The sequence below is a fragment of the Cajanus cajan genome, chromosome 1, assembly GCF_000230855.2.
Source record: "Cajanus cajan strain Asha chromosome 1, NIPB_CcT2T_4, whole genome shotgun sequence".
In the NCBI taxonomy this organism is placed as follows: domain Eukaryota; kingdom Viridiplantae; phylum Streptophyta; class Magnoliopsida; order Fabales; family Fabaceae; genus Cajanus; species Cajanus cajan.
The window spans coordinates 34663836-34676940 of record NC_138517.1 but is presented as its reverse complement, the minus strand read 5'-3'; positions in this window follow the sequence as shown (position 1 = coordinate 34676940).

Sequence of the window (13105 nt, the reverse complement as noted above, 5' to 3'; positions counted from 1 at the left end):
TAAAAGAAAGGGTATTTTCTAAAGTTAAATATCCCATTGTGAGAGTATCGCTGTGGTGCTTTGGGAGACTAGTTGTTGAAAAACCCTCATTGAGTAGGTGATTACTCTTGTGGTGGATTGTAGAGCCTTTTCTAGGTATTTAGTCAATGTTTAAGTAAGGTATGAAGTCAATGTTTAAGTAAGGTATGAAGTCAAAGGCTACAATCCTTAAGTGATTACTGAAGAGATGCACAGTATCGTGAAGATATTTGGTGGGTTAATCTTGTAAATAACTTGGTTAATGCATGCTAATGTTGTGGTAAACTCACACCCAGGCTATACTATACCTGAAGATAGTGCTGATTTTTCTTAATGTAAGTGACAACACCCAAGAAATCATGTGATAAGGATTGGTATACCAATTTAACTATTGATTTTGTAGGCATGTAAGGTGTGAAAATGATTAGTTAGTTCGATAAGGTCAAGCCACTTAGACTAACCAAGTGTGTAGGAGATATTCATAAGTGAGTGTGTGGCCATGCATCAATTAAGGTATACACATATGATGTGATGTGATTAAATGAATGTTCATATGCTTATTGATTTCATGATTGAATGATGTTGGTGTGGTGAAATAAGATCTTGTCATATGTTGTTGAACTACTTATTATTGTAAGGCATTGAATGCCATGTTTGAGTTATTGGGCATGGTGTTAAGCTGTAGTTCATGTTGTATTATGTTGTATGGTTTACTTGCTGACGTCGTGGTTAGTATAGTTGTAATTCTTCTATACTCATTAATTATATATTGATTCTTTTGAAATCTAACTTACCCTTGTGTGTTTTTCTTGGTGGTTGGACTATGATGACCATGTTTTATATGGAGTAAAGTAGGGATAGATTGGATGTTGATGCCTACAGGGCCATGCTGTTGGCGTGTGGCTTGGTGTTACTTTTCTTGGTGGTTGTTAGTAATTACTTGATCTATAACTTAGGATATATATTTTTATAACTAGATTACTATATACATATACATACTATTTTTGCTTACGTTGTATATATGTATATATGTTATAATATACATATTCAAGCGTTATGACTATATTAATCCTAGGTTTTAGTTATTTTCCGCTGTTAGTTACTGATCCATAAGTGTAGTGATCATGACAAATCATTACGTTCTCTCTCTCCCCTCTCCTCTCTCTCTCTCTCTTGATATATATATATATATATATATATATAGGGATGTTGGAGAGAAAGATACACACTAGAAATGGGGCTTGAATAGTATATATAAAAAAACTCTCACTTTAATAGTAAGAGTGAGAAACACAAACAAATGAAGTACTGAAAAGTAATCAGACAAAGTAGTAGAAACATATGAAATGGCACAAGTGTTTTTATACTGGTTCATCTCCAACCCAGAGAATACGTCCAGTTCTCAATCCAATCAGATTGAGTTCCATTATCCTATATAAGATACAAGTATTCTTTAACAAGCCACTTATGGCTCTAACCAAGTATTCTTTCACCAAGCCTCTTCAGACTCAAACCCAAGTATTCTTTCACCAAGTCTCTCTAAGCTCAAATCCAAGTATTCTTTTACAAGCCTCTCCAGGCTTAACCACTAAATATTCTTTTTCACAAGCTTCTCTAGACTCAACAATTATAAGTAAATTTGATAAAAGTTACAAAAACAGCTTTGTTTCTTCTAGACGTGATGCTATATGTAACGACCCGCCATGGTCTCTACACTTAGTGGAATCGCACTACTACTAGTGAACTAAGGAAAATATTAAATTGGATAACTCATACATACAGGTATAGATAAGAATAAAAATAACCAAATTCTTTAAATGCAAAATAAAATGCCATATATGTACAGTCATCCCAAAAATAATATTTCCTAGTGCCGGTCAAACAGACAAAAATCGCTACCCAAAATGGTAACCCTAACACGAGGATCAAACTCCCCGTCTCGCAGCGGTCACCTCGACTCCAAGCTAGCCCTGACCTGCTCCCATACCAAATATGATCATCGTAGTTCCACCACATGAAAACAGAAGGGTAAGCTAGAATTCACAAATGAATCATAATAATCTATACTACACAATCGTATTCATAGAGTCACACCATACACTCTATCCAATACTACTCATGCATAAAATACAATCCACCAATCATGAAGTCAAACACCACACTTCATCATATTAATAATCATGCAATAAATGCATCTCATGACAGATATCAATGCATATCAATCATCTAATGCATCGTCACGCATACACCTAGGAGATCTCCACAACAATAGAGCTGTATAAGTGACATTCCATCCTACCGAAACCACCCCAACCGTTTTCACGCCCAAAGCGCCCGCTCGGTCACAGCTAAACAGGATATAATCCTCCCTCGGGTTTACTCGGATGATGTCACTTACACACTTGGAAGTCCAGATCCACCGTCAGGTATAGCACAGCTGGGTACGGGCTTACCACGACCTTGGCATGCATTAACCAAGTCAATTGTGGAGTTCGCCCACCGACTATCCGCAAGGATCCACGCACCTTCCCGAGTACTTGGTTAAGGGAATAACCCTCGACCTCATACCCCGCTCCAACACTAGCTAAGGACTTAGAGGAGACTCACCCAACCCAGTGGCCTATCTGAGCACCACTCTCCCAAATCCAGTGGCCTCCCAGAGCACCACTCTCATATATCAGTGGCCTATCCAAGCACTACTCTCAAGAGACTCTATGTGAGCTCTTCCAGTTCGAAAATATTTTTCCTCTCCTCAAGTCCTAGGCTAGACTCATGCCATAGGCATCACATGCAATCATGCATCATACATCATAATGGTCTGGCCACCATCATGATCAACAATCATACACATGTCATAAGACATCACATGCAATAATGCATCATACATCATAATGGTCTGCCCACCATTATGATCAACAGTCATACTCATATGAACATATACGCATGTCATATCATATTCAAACATTCATACGTATCATCACAAAGCATACATATGAATCACACCTCACCATACATCATATATCACACATATATGATCTAACATTTTAACTTTTAACATATTTACGCTCGGCGTAGCCTGAGCTCGCCCAGCCTAATCCCAACCTGAGAGCCCTAAGCTCTTCCATGCCTGGCGCACTCAACATGCGCCTAGCCTAATCCTAGTCAGAGAGTTCAGAAACTCTCATTCAAACCAACAAATCCAGTCACATGCAAACACAAAACACAATACATAGGCTTCATACAACTAAAAATAAACTCAAATCTCACATGCATCCAACCTATGCATCAAAATCATCAAAATCCTGTCAAAACCCCAAAAGATGAGATTTTCTTCAATCATCTATGGATTCTCAACATTCACGCACCTATTGAGTTTCTAAACTCACATGCAACCTACACAACAAACATTCTAGCTTCCCTTACCTGAAGGTTGGCTAAGAATGGCCAACAACTGTGACGAAAAAGAATTCCTTTCCAAAACTCAACCCGGAACTTCAATCCTCCCAAAGCAAGCTTTCTAATCTGAATTTCAAAAAAATTCAGAAGGAGTTAGTGATCTAGAGGAGAAAAGGAGTCAAACAGAGAAATTTGGGAGAGAAAGGAGCTCATTGACCCAGAGACCTTCTCTCTAAAACTTCTCTCTAAAAACTCCAAAACTCCTGAAGGCCCCCAACCCCCTATTTATAGACTTTCGGATTGGCCCAGAACGGCCCGTACCGAGTTCGGAACGGCCCGTTCCGAACTCCCAAATCACGCACAAAATTCACGCCCAGAACGGCCCGTTCTGAAATCAGAACGGCCCGTTCCGGGACTCATCCGGAACGGCCCGTTCTCCCTCTAGAACGGCTCGTTCTCCTTCCAGAACGGTCCGTTCTGCTTCCCAGAACGGCCCGTTCTCAACTACAATATGTAGTTCAATTCAGTAGCTTGGAACGGCCCGTTCCAGTTTGGGAACGGCCCATTCTGGGCTACTGAATCAGCCTTTTTTTTTTTTTTTAACAATGTTACAATACTCCCCAACAAATAGGAATTTTCGTCCCCGAAAATAGGTCTACCTGAAGAGAGGAATGGATATTGTTCCTTGAATTGACTCTCCACCTCCCAGGTAACCTCACCAGTAGCTGCATGCCAAACAATTCTCACCAAGCTGATGGATTTGCCACAAAGCTTCTTCAACTTATGATCAACCACAGCTACCGGTCTCTTCTCATAGGTCAAGTTCTCTCTAACATGCACCTCATCCATCTCTACCACTTGACTCAGATCTGGGATGTACTTCCTAAACTGTGAAACGTGAAACACATGCTCTCCCTCATCAAATTCTAGAGGTCTCCTCCTCCTATCGGCATAGGACTTTCATCAACTCTAGGTAGCCCTCAACCTTTCCTGAATCTATCTCACCATCTCATTAGTCTAAAGAACTAACTCTGGACCAATCACTACTGACTCACCCTCCTTATACCAACATAATGGAGTCCTACACTTCCTAGCATACAAAGCCTCAAAAGACATCATGCCAATATTCGAATGATAACTATTATTGTAGGTAAACTCTACCAATGGCCTCCTAGCTACCCAGATGATCCAACACATAAGCTCTCAGAAGGTCCTCTAGTGACTGAATTGTCCTTTTCGACTGACCATCTGTCTGTGGATGATAAGCGAAGCTCAACCTCAACCTCGTCCCCAAAACCTGATGCGGAGTCTGTCAACCTGGAAGTAAACCTTTGGTCTCTATCAGAGATAATACTAGAAGACACTTCATACAACTGTACTATCTCTCTAATATACAACTGTGCAAGCCTCTCCAAGGACCACCTCTTGATAGGAAGAAAGTGCGCACACTTTGTCAACCTATCAACAATCACCCAGATAGAGTCACTGTTCCTAGCTGTCCTAGGCAACCCAACCACAAAGTCCTTAGTGACACTATCACACTTCCACTCGAGAATCTCCATCAGCACTAAGCTCAAAGCACTAAGCTCAAAACCAGCTGCCTTCTCAATACCAAGCAATCCCAAAATCCTCAACAACTCTAGATCATGTAATTGCTTAGTTCCCACCTGTCTTAAGAAATCATTAGTTATGGTGATCATACCACAACTAATATGATCATGAACAACCACCACCTCTAGTCTCAAATCTCTAAACTACTCAATCAGCTCCAAGTCCTTAATCAACATAACCGACACATGAATGAATTTCCTACTCAATACATCTGCTACCACACTCGCCTTTCCAGGATATACATCAACTTTGAAATCAAAATCCTTTAGGAATTCCATCCACCTCCTCTGCCTCATATTCAAACTCCCTTTTATCACTAAATACATTGAATCTCGCATCATACAGATAGTGCCTCCACGACTTCAAGGCAAACACCATAGCTGCAAGCTCCAAATCATGAGTAGGATAATTCCTCTCATGAGTCTTATGTTGCCTCGAAGCATACACTACTATTCTCCCTTCCTGCATCAACACACAGCCCAACCTCTGGTGAAAAGCATCACAAAAACATATCAAAATACTCACCAGTGTCAGGTAACACCAAAACTGGAGAAGTAGTCAATCACTCCTTCAATTCCTGAAAACTTTGCTCACAAGCGTCCATCCAAACAAAAGTTGATCCTTCCGAGTCAGTTAAGTCAAAGACATTACTATTCAAGAGAAACCTTCTATAAATCTCTGATAGTAACCCGTTAACCCAACAAAACTCCTAATCTCCGTAACAATCCTCGGACGCTCCCACTGAATCACAGCCTCCACCTTGGCTCGATCCACTACCATCCCCTCTACCGATATCACATGCCCCAAATCTCACCTCAGACAGTCAAAACTCATCCTTGGACAGCTTGACATACAACTACCTCTCTCTCAGTACCTGTAAAACCAACCTCAAATGCTCATAGTGATCCTCCAAAGATCTAGAATACACCAATATATCATCAAAACATCGAAGCTCCCCTCAGTTGATCCATCAACTCATCAATTCTCAAAAGCGGATACTTATTCCTTATCGTCAATTTATTCAGTTTCCGATTGCCGATAATCACACAAACGGCCCCACCATCTTTCTCTACTAACAGTACCAAGGCACCCCAAGGAGAAACATTGGACCTCACTACTATTTCTCCAACAAATCCTCGATCTGTTTCTTCAGCTTTACCAACTTAGCTTGAACCATCGTATAAGAAGCCACTGATACCGATCTTGCACCTAATACCAGGTCAATGCTAAATACAAAATCACGCATAGGTAACAATCCCGACACATCATCTGGGAACACCTCAGGAAACTCACTGACAATCTCAATCCCAGTGATGGCCCTCTCCATCTCAATCATTCAAAACGACAAATAACATGAAGCTCTCAGCTCCATCTTTCATCAACTACTCAGCCTGACCCGCTGACAACAACACCTCATCCTCCAACTGAGGAAATATCAATCTTCTCCGAGCACAATCTATAAGGATGTGATGGGCAGATAACCAATCCATCCCTAAGATTATGTTAATATTTATCATGAGCAACCCAATCAGGTTCACTCAGAACCTCCTACCAAAACACCTCTATTAGGAATCTCACACACATCTCCAATGTCATCAAAGAAATTGAAGCCAGAGTAAATACATACAAAACAACGTGCCCTGCAGACACCAACAACCCAATCTCCCCACACAATCAACAAAAATAAATGAATGTGTGGCACCAGAATCGAAGAAAAATAAAACATCCTCACCTGCTGCCTTCCCTTTCCCCTTCACCAAGTCTGATGAAGTGGAAGTCTCTGCACCTGATAATGTAAACACTCTCCCCGCAGTTGTAGGTCTAGGTGGCCTCGGGGCACTCCCAGATGAAGTCGGCGGTGTCTGACAATCTTTAGAGATGTGGCCTGGCCTACCACATCTGAAGCAAACATTCCCCGGATGAGAACAATCTCTAACCATATGTGCTCTTCCACATCTGTAGCACCGCACCGACTGTGCTCCGCCCTAAGAAGTAACAGGTCGAGGTCCTCTACTAACAGCTCCTCTCTGAGACTGTACAGGTCTGTCATAGGGTCCCCTCTACTGGCCTCCCCTCCTGAACTCTAGCAGCCTTACCACTGCTACTACCACCCTCCAAACTCTCAAAAGTCTTTGCCTTCTCAACCAAGGCAGGAAACTCCACTATGGACATAGGGACTATGACCCTCTTCAGCTCGTGCCTCAATCCCTCTGCAAACTTTCTACATCTCCAAGCCTCAGATATGGCCTGAGAGTAGAAACGAGCTAAATGCTCAAACCTCATAGCATAATCTAGAACAGACAGGCTCTCTTAATGCAATCCCTATCAACAGGTACACTCATGTTCTCTAACATTTGTTTGGTGTCTCTCCACCAGTACTCAGCCTCGCCTGCCAGTATACATATTGCATAGGCCAACTTCCTTTCCTCATAAGATCTCAAAACACTGAAGATCTTCTCCATCTCACACAACCACTAATATGCCACATCAAGATCTGAATCCCCCTTGAACTGAAAAAGCTAACATCTCCTGCCTGAGAGACCACCGGTCTAACTGCCTCAACCGCAGCTCTACCCACCTCCATCTGAGCAAAGTAAGCACTTTACTATTGCATCACTATGGCCATCATCTCCATAGTTCTAGCGATCTGATCAAACTGAGGTCTCATCATACTAAAAGAATTCAAACATTCTTTTACTAACACTTTACCACTACAACTCACCAAAATTAACACATATCAAAGATATGACACAATAGAAACATAGAAGGATCACTTCCCATAGAGCATCCTAACAGACTCGACCGGCTCTAATACCATAAAAGTGTAACGACCCGCCATGGTCTTTACACTTAGTGGAATCGCACTACTACTAGTGAACTAAGAAAAATATTAAATTGGATAACTCATACATACAGGTATAGATAAGAATAAAAATAACCAAATTCTTTAAATACAAAATAAAATGCCATATATGTACAGTCATCCCAAAAATAATATTTCCTAGTGCCGGTCAAACAGACAAAAATCGCTACCCAAAATGGTAACCCTAACACGAGGATCAAACTCCCCGTCTCGCAGCGGTCACCTCGACTCCAAGCTAGCCCTGACCTGCTCCCATACCAAGTATGATCATTGCAGTTCCACCACATGGAAATAGAAGGGTAAGCTAGAATTCACAAATGAATCATAATAATCTATACTACACAATCGTATTCATAGAGTCGCACCATACACTCTATCCAATACTACTCATGCATAAAATACAATCCACCAATCATGAATTCAAACACCACACTTCATCATATTAATAATCATGCAATAAATGCATCTCATGACAGATATCAATGCATATCAATCATCTAATGCGTCGTCACGCATACACCTAGGAGATCTCCACAACAATAGAGCTGTATAAGTGACATTCCATCCTACCGAAACCACCCTAACCGTTTTCACGCCCAAAGCGCCCGCTCGGTCACAGCTAAACAGGATATAATCCTCCCTCGGGTTTACTCGGATGATGTCACTTACACACTTGGAAGTCCAGATCCACCGTCAGGTATAGCACAGCTGGGTATGGGCTTACCACGACCTTGGCATGCATTAACCAAGTCAATTGTGGAGTTCGCCCACCGACTATCCGCAAGGATCCACGCACCTTCCCGAATACTTGGTTAAGGGAATAACCCTCGACCTCATACCCCGCTCCAACACTAGCTAAGGACTTAGAGGAGACTCACCCAACCCAGTGGCCTATCTGAGCACCACTCTCCCAAATCCAGTGGCCTCCCAGAGCACCACTCTCATATATCAGTGGCCTATCCAAGCACCACTCTCAAGAGACTCTATGTGAGCTCTTCCAGTTCGAAAATATTTTTCCTCTCCTCAAGTCCTAGGCTAGACTCATGCCATAGGCATCACATGCAATCATGCATCATACATCATAATGGTCTGCCCACCATCATGATCAACAATCATACACATGTCATAAGACATCACATGCAATAATGCATCATACATCATAATGGTCTGCCCACCATTAAGATCAACAGTCATACTCATATGAACATATACGCATGTCATATCATATTCAAACATTCATACGTATCATCACAAAGCATACATATGAATCACACCTCACCATACATCATATATCACACATATATGATCTAACATTTTAACTTTTAACATATTTACGCTCGGCGTAGCCTGAGCTCGCCCAGCCTAATCCCAACCTGAGAGCCCTAAGCTCTTCCATGCCTGGCGCACTCAACCTGCGCCTAGCCTAATCCTAGTCAGAGAGTTCAGAAACTCTCATCCAAACCAACAAATCCAGTCACATGCAAACACAAAACACAATACATAGGCTCCATACAACTCAAAATAAACTCAAATCTCACATGCATCCAACCTATGCATCAAAATCATCAAAATCCTCTCAAAACCCCAAAAGATGAGATTTTCTTCAATCATCTATGGATTCTCAACATTCACGCACCTATTGAGTTTCTAAACTCACATGCAACCTACACAACAAACATTCTAGCTTCCCTTACCTGAAGGTTGGCTAAGAATGGCCAACAACTGTGACGAAAAAGAATTCCTTTCCAAAACTCAACCCGAAACTTCAATCCTCCCAAAGCAAGCTTTCTAATCTGAATTTCAAGAAAAGTCAGAAGGAGTTAGTGATCTAGAGGAGAAAAGGAGTCAAACAGAGAAATTTGGGAGAGAAAGGAGCTCACTGACCCAGAGACCTTCTCTCTAAAACTTCTCTCTAAAAACTCTAAAACTCCTGAAGGCCCCCAACCCCCTATTTATAGACTTTCGGATTGGCCCAAAACGGCCCGTACCGAGTTCGGAACGGCCCATTCCGAACTCCCAAATCACGCACAAAATTCACGCCCAGAACGGCCCGTTCTGAAATCAGAACGGCCCGTTCTGAAATCAGAACGGCCCGTTCCGGGACTCATCCGGAACGGCCCGTTCTCCCTCCAGAACGGTCCGTTCTCCTTCCCAGAACGGCCCGTTCTCAACTACAATATGTAGTTCAATTCAGTAGCTTGGAACGGCCCGTTCCAGTTTGGGAACGGCCCGTTCTGGGCTACTGAATCAGCCTTTTTTTTTTTTTTTTTATTAACAATGTTGCACTATACAAATTTGGCAAAAGTAGTCTACAAAGAATTTTATACAAAATTTGCTATGAAGATCTTCTTTGTAGAGCTTCAGTTTTGTGTTTGTCACTATGTGAGTTTTGCTCTATGTGAGATGTTTTTTTTTTTTTTTTTTTAGCACTTCTCTTTTATTTTTCTTCACACTTCCTCTTGCTTCACAGTTCACATCATGTTCATCTTTCTTGTTCACGCCACTCTCTTTTTCTATCAGGATCAATGTATTTGATTGAGGGTTTTTACCTTTATATAGTAGCTTTTGGGAAGATGAATGTTGTAGCAATGTTCAAAATTTAAACGTTAAAATTTCCTTGAGTTTCTTTGTCTGTCTTCTTAGCTATTTTTTAGAGGATACTATAGGTGCATTTAATGTAAGCATTAAATGTTGATTAGAGATGCATGTATCCCCTATTTGATCTTGACAATTACTTATCATCTCTTTCTTATATTTTGAGTGTGGTAGAGTGGTGTCAGTTCAGAGAAGTCCTTTTTAGTGTCTTGTCCGAGATATCCAAGATTTTCTCTTTCTATCTTGACACAATGATTTGACATTCTATTTTTGACAACTTTTGTTATCTACAAAGAAGTTTTCCCGTTTGATTTGCTAAGGAATAAAGTATTAATTGCTTATTCAAAGAATAGTTTGACAATTTAACAAGAAATAAGTATGGCATTGATTTCAAATCATATGCTTCGTCTTACATGCAAAATATGTCACTGCTTCATTTGAAATGCTTTCTTTTGAAAATTTTTTGGCTTCTTGTTTGTTATTTATAGAAAGACGCTTTATGAAACTTTAATTTGTTTAGAAAAATATTTGTTATCATAAAAACTTATAACACATCAAGAGATTCTAGATGATATTCTAGGCTTCTTTTTGATCTTACAACGGTCCACTCACTCAAATTTTTTCTATTCAATAATTTATGTATTATATCAACTTTCAATGATCCAACTGTTAAATTAAAAGTTCTTAACGTTTAAATCAAGTTTACAAATTTTTGAAAAATAAAAAATTATTTGATATTTTGTTTCATTAATTTAAATTGATGGATAATCATATAAATATTTTATATGTTGATTTGAATTTGTATAATGAAGTATCATATAGTTTTCAATTTTTTGAAAAAATTTATAAACTTGATTTATACATTAAATTTTTTTAATTTAACTGTTAGATCATTAAAATTTGATATAAAATATAAATTATTAAGTATAAAAAGTTTATCAAAACTTACTTTTAGAGTAATCTTTCTTTCTTTCTTTTGTTTTTTTCTTTCTTTCTCTCTCTTTTTATAATCTGTTTAAAAAATTGTTCTATAGTAACATATTACTTGCCCAAATACATCTAATAAATAAGTGAGTGTATATTTACAAATATTTATAGAACTCGCTAACATATTATTATTATTATTTTTTTATAAAGAAAGAGTACAATAGTAAGCCATACATTTATGAGGACTTGAAACACCCTACTCATCTAAGACAACAAAAATAAAATTAGTCCTATTCAATCATATTTGATTGAAATCAAGAAAGATATTAGTTAGGTGAAATCGAGAGATTCTCTAGTATCATCAAAGGAGAAACATGGCAATTCCACTTTTAATAACCCAAGTATTTCGCTCTATTATTAGATTACGTGATTTTTAATTTTTTTATTTGTTTACATTGAGAAAGCATTTCATGTTTTCAAATTAATCCACGTGCTATTAAAAATTAGCCACTTGACATATGAAAAATATGCTCTAACATCTAATAGAAAAAATCACACGCAAGTCACAGAAAATAAAAATCTTTGTATTAGTGACCATATAATGTGTCCCATGGACAGACGCGAATGCGACATCTTCTTATCACCATGCTATTAAAAATATATATTGTTTGAAGGTTTGTTATGTCGTATCATTATTTTTTACTAAATTATTTTTCTTTACTATTAAAATCTTGACTTTTTAAAATCATTAGATTATCAACGGGTATTATCTGGTTAACATGTTTGAATCTCTTAACTTATTTAAAATTTGATCCTAATATTTATATTAAAAAATATATATTTATTTTGCATACATTTATAGTCTGCGGTAGAAATTAGACAGCTATAGATATTTCGTATTAATATGATTATTAAAATAGAGAATGAATAAGTTTACTTAAACTTATTCCGTTCAATAACTCATTTTTTTATATCAAATTTTAACGATCCAACCGTTGAATTTAAAGTTCTTAATACATAGATCAAATTTACAAATTTTTAAAAAAATTGTAAACCATTTGATACTTCATTTCATTAATTCAAATTGACGGATAATTATAAAATCATTTTATACATTTATTTGAATTAATGAAATGCAATATCATATGGTTTTCAATTTTTTTAAAAATTTACAGATTTGGTCTATGCATTAAAAACTTTAAATTCAACAGTTAGATCGTTAAAATTTGATGTAAAATATGAGTTATTGAACGAAATAAGTCTAGATAGACTTACTCATGAAGTAAACGGATCCGTCTTCATTAAAAAAATCTATTTTACACTTAAGTAGTTTATTAAACAAGTTTAATGGAAGAATTTTTTTATCATTTATTATTAGTAAATTATTAATACAAATACAGAGTACAGCATATTTATCTACATTAAGGACTATTCTTATATGTGGTAGTTGGATCTGTGTTCAAGTTCAACATGTAAGCAGTGTTTTGATGTTATTCCAGCATCTTTTTTAACTACTATTAGGTCATTCTCTACTTTTGCGCATTATGAAAGAAAAAAAAAATGGAAATGAGACATGGTTTGATTTCAATGCGAGGATTGTGATTCGTGGAGAACATTGTTCATTCTTCAATTTAGGTTTTAATGAATAAGTGCATGTAGTACAAATTGAGATTTTCTCGTTTTAAATTTAAAGTA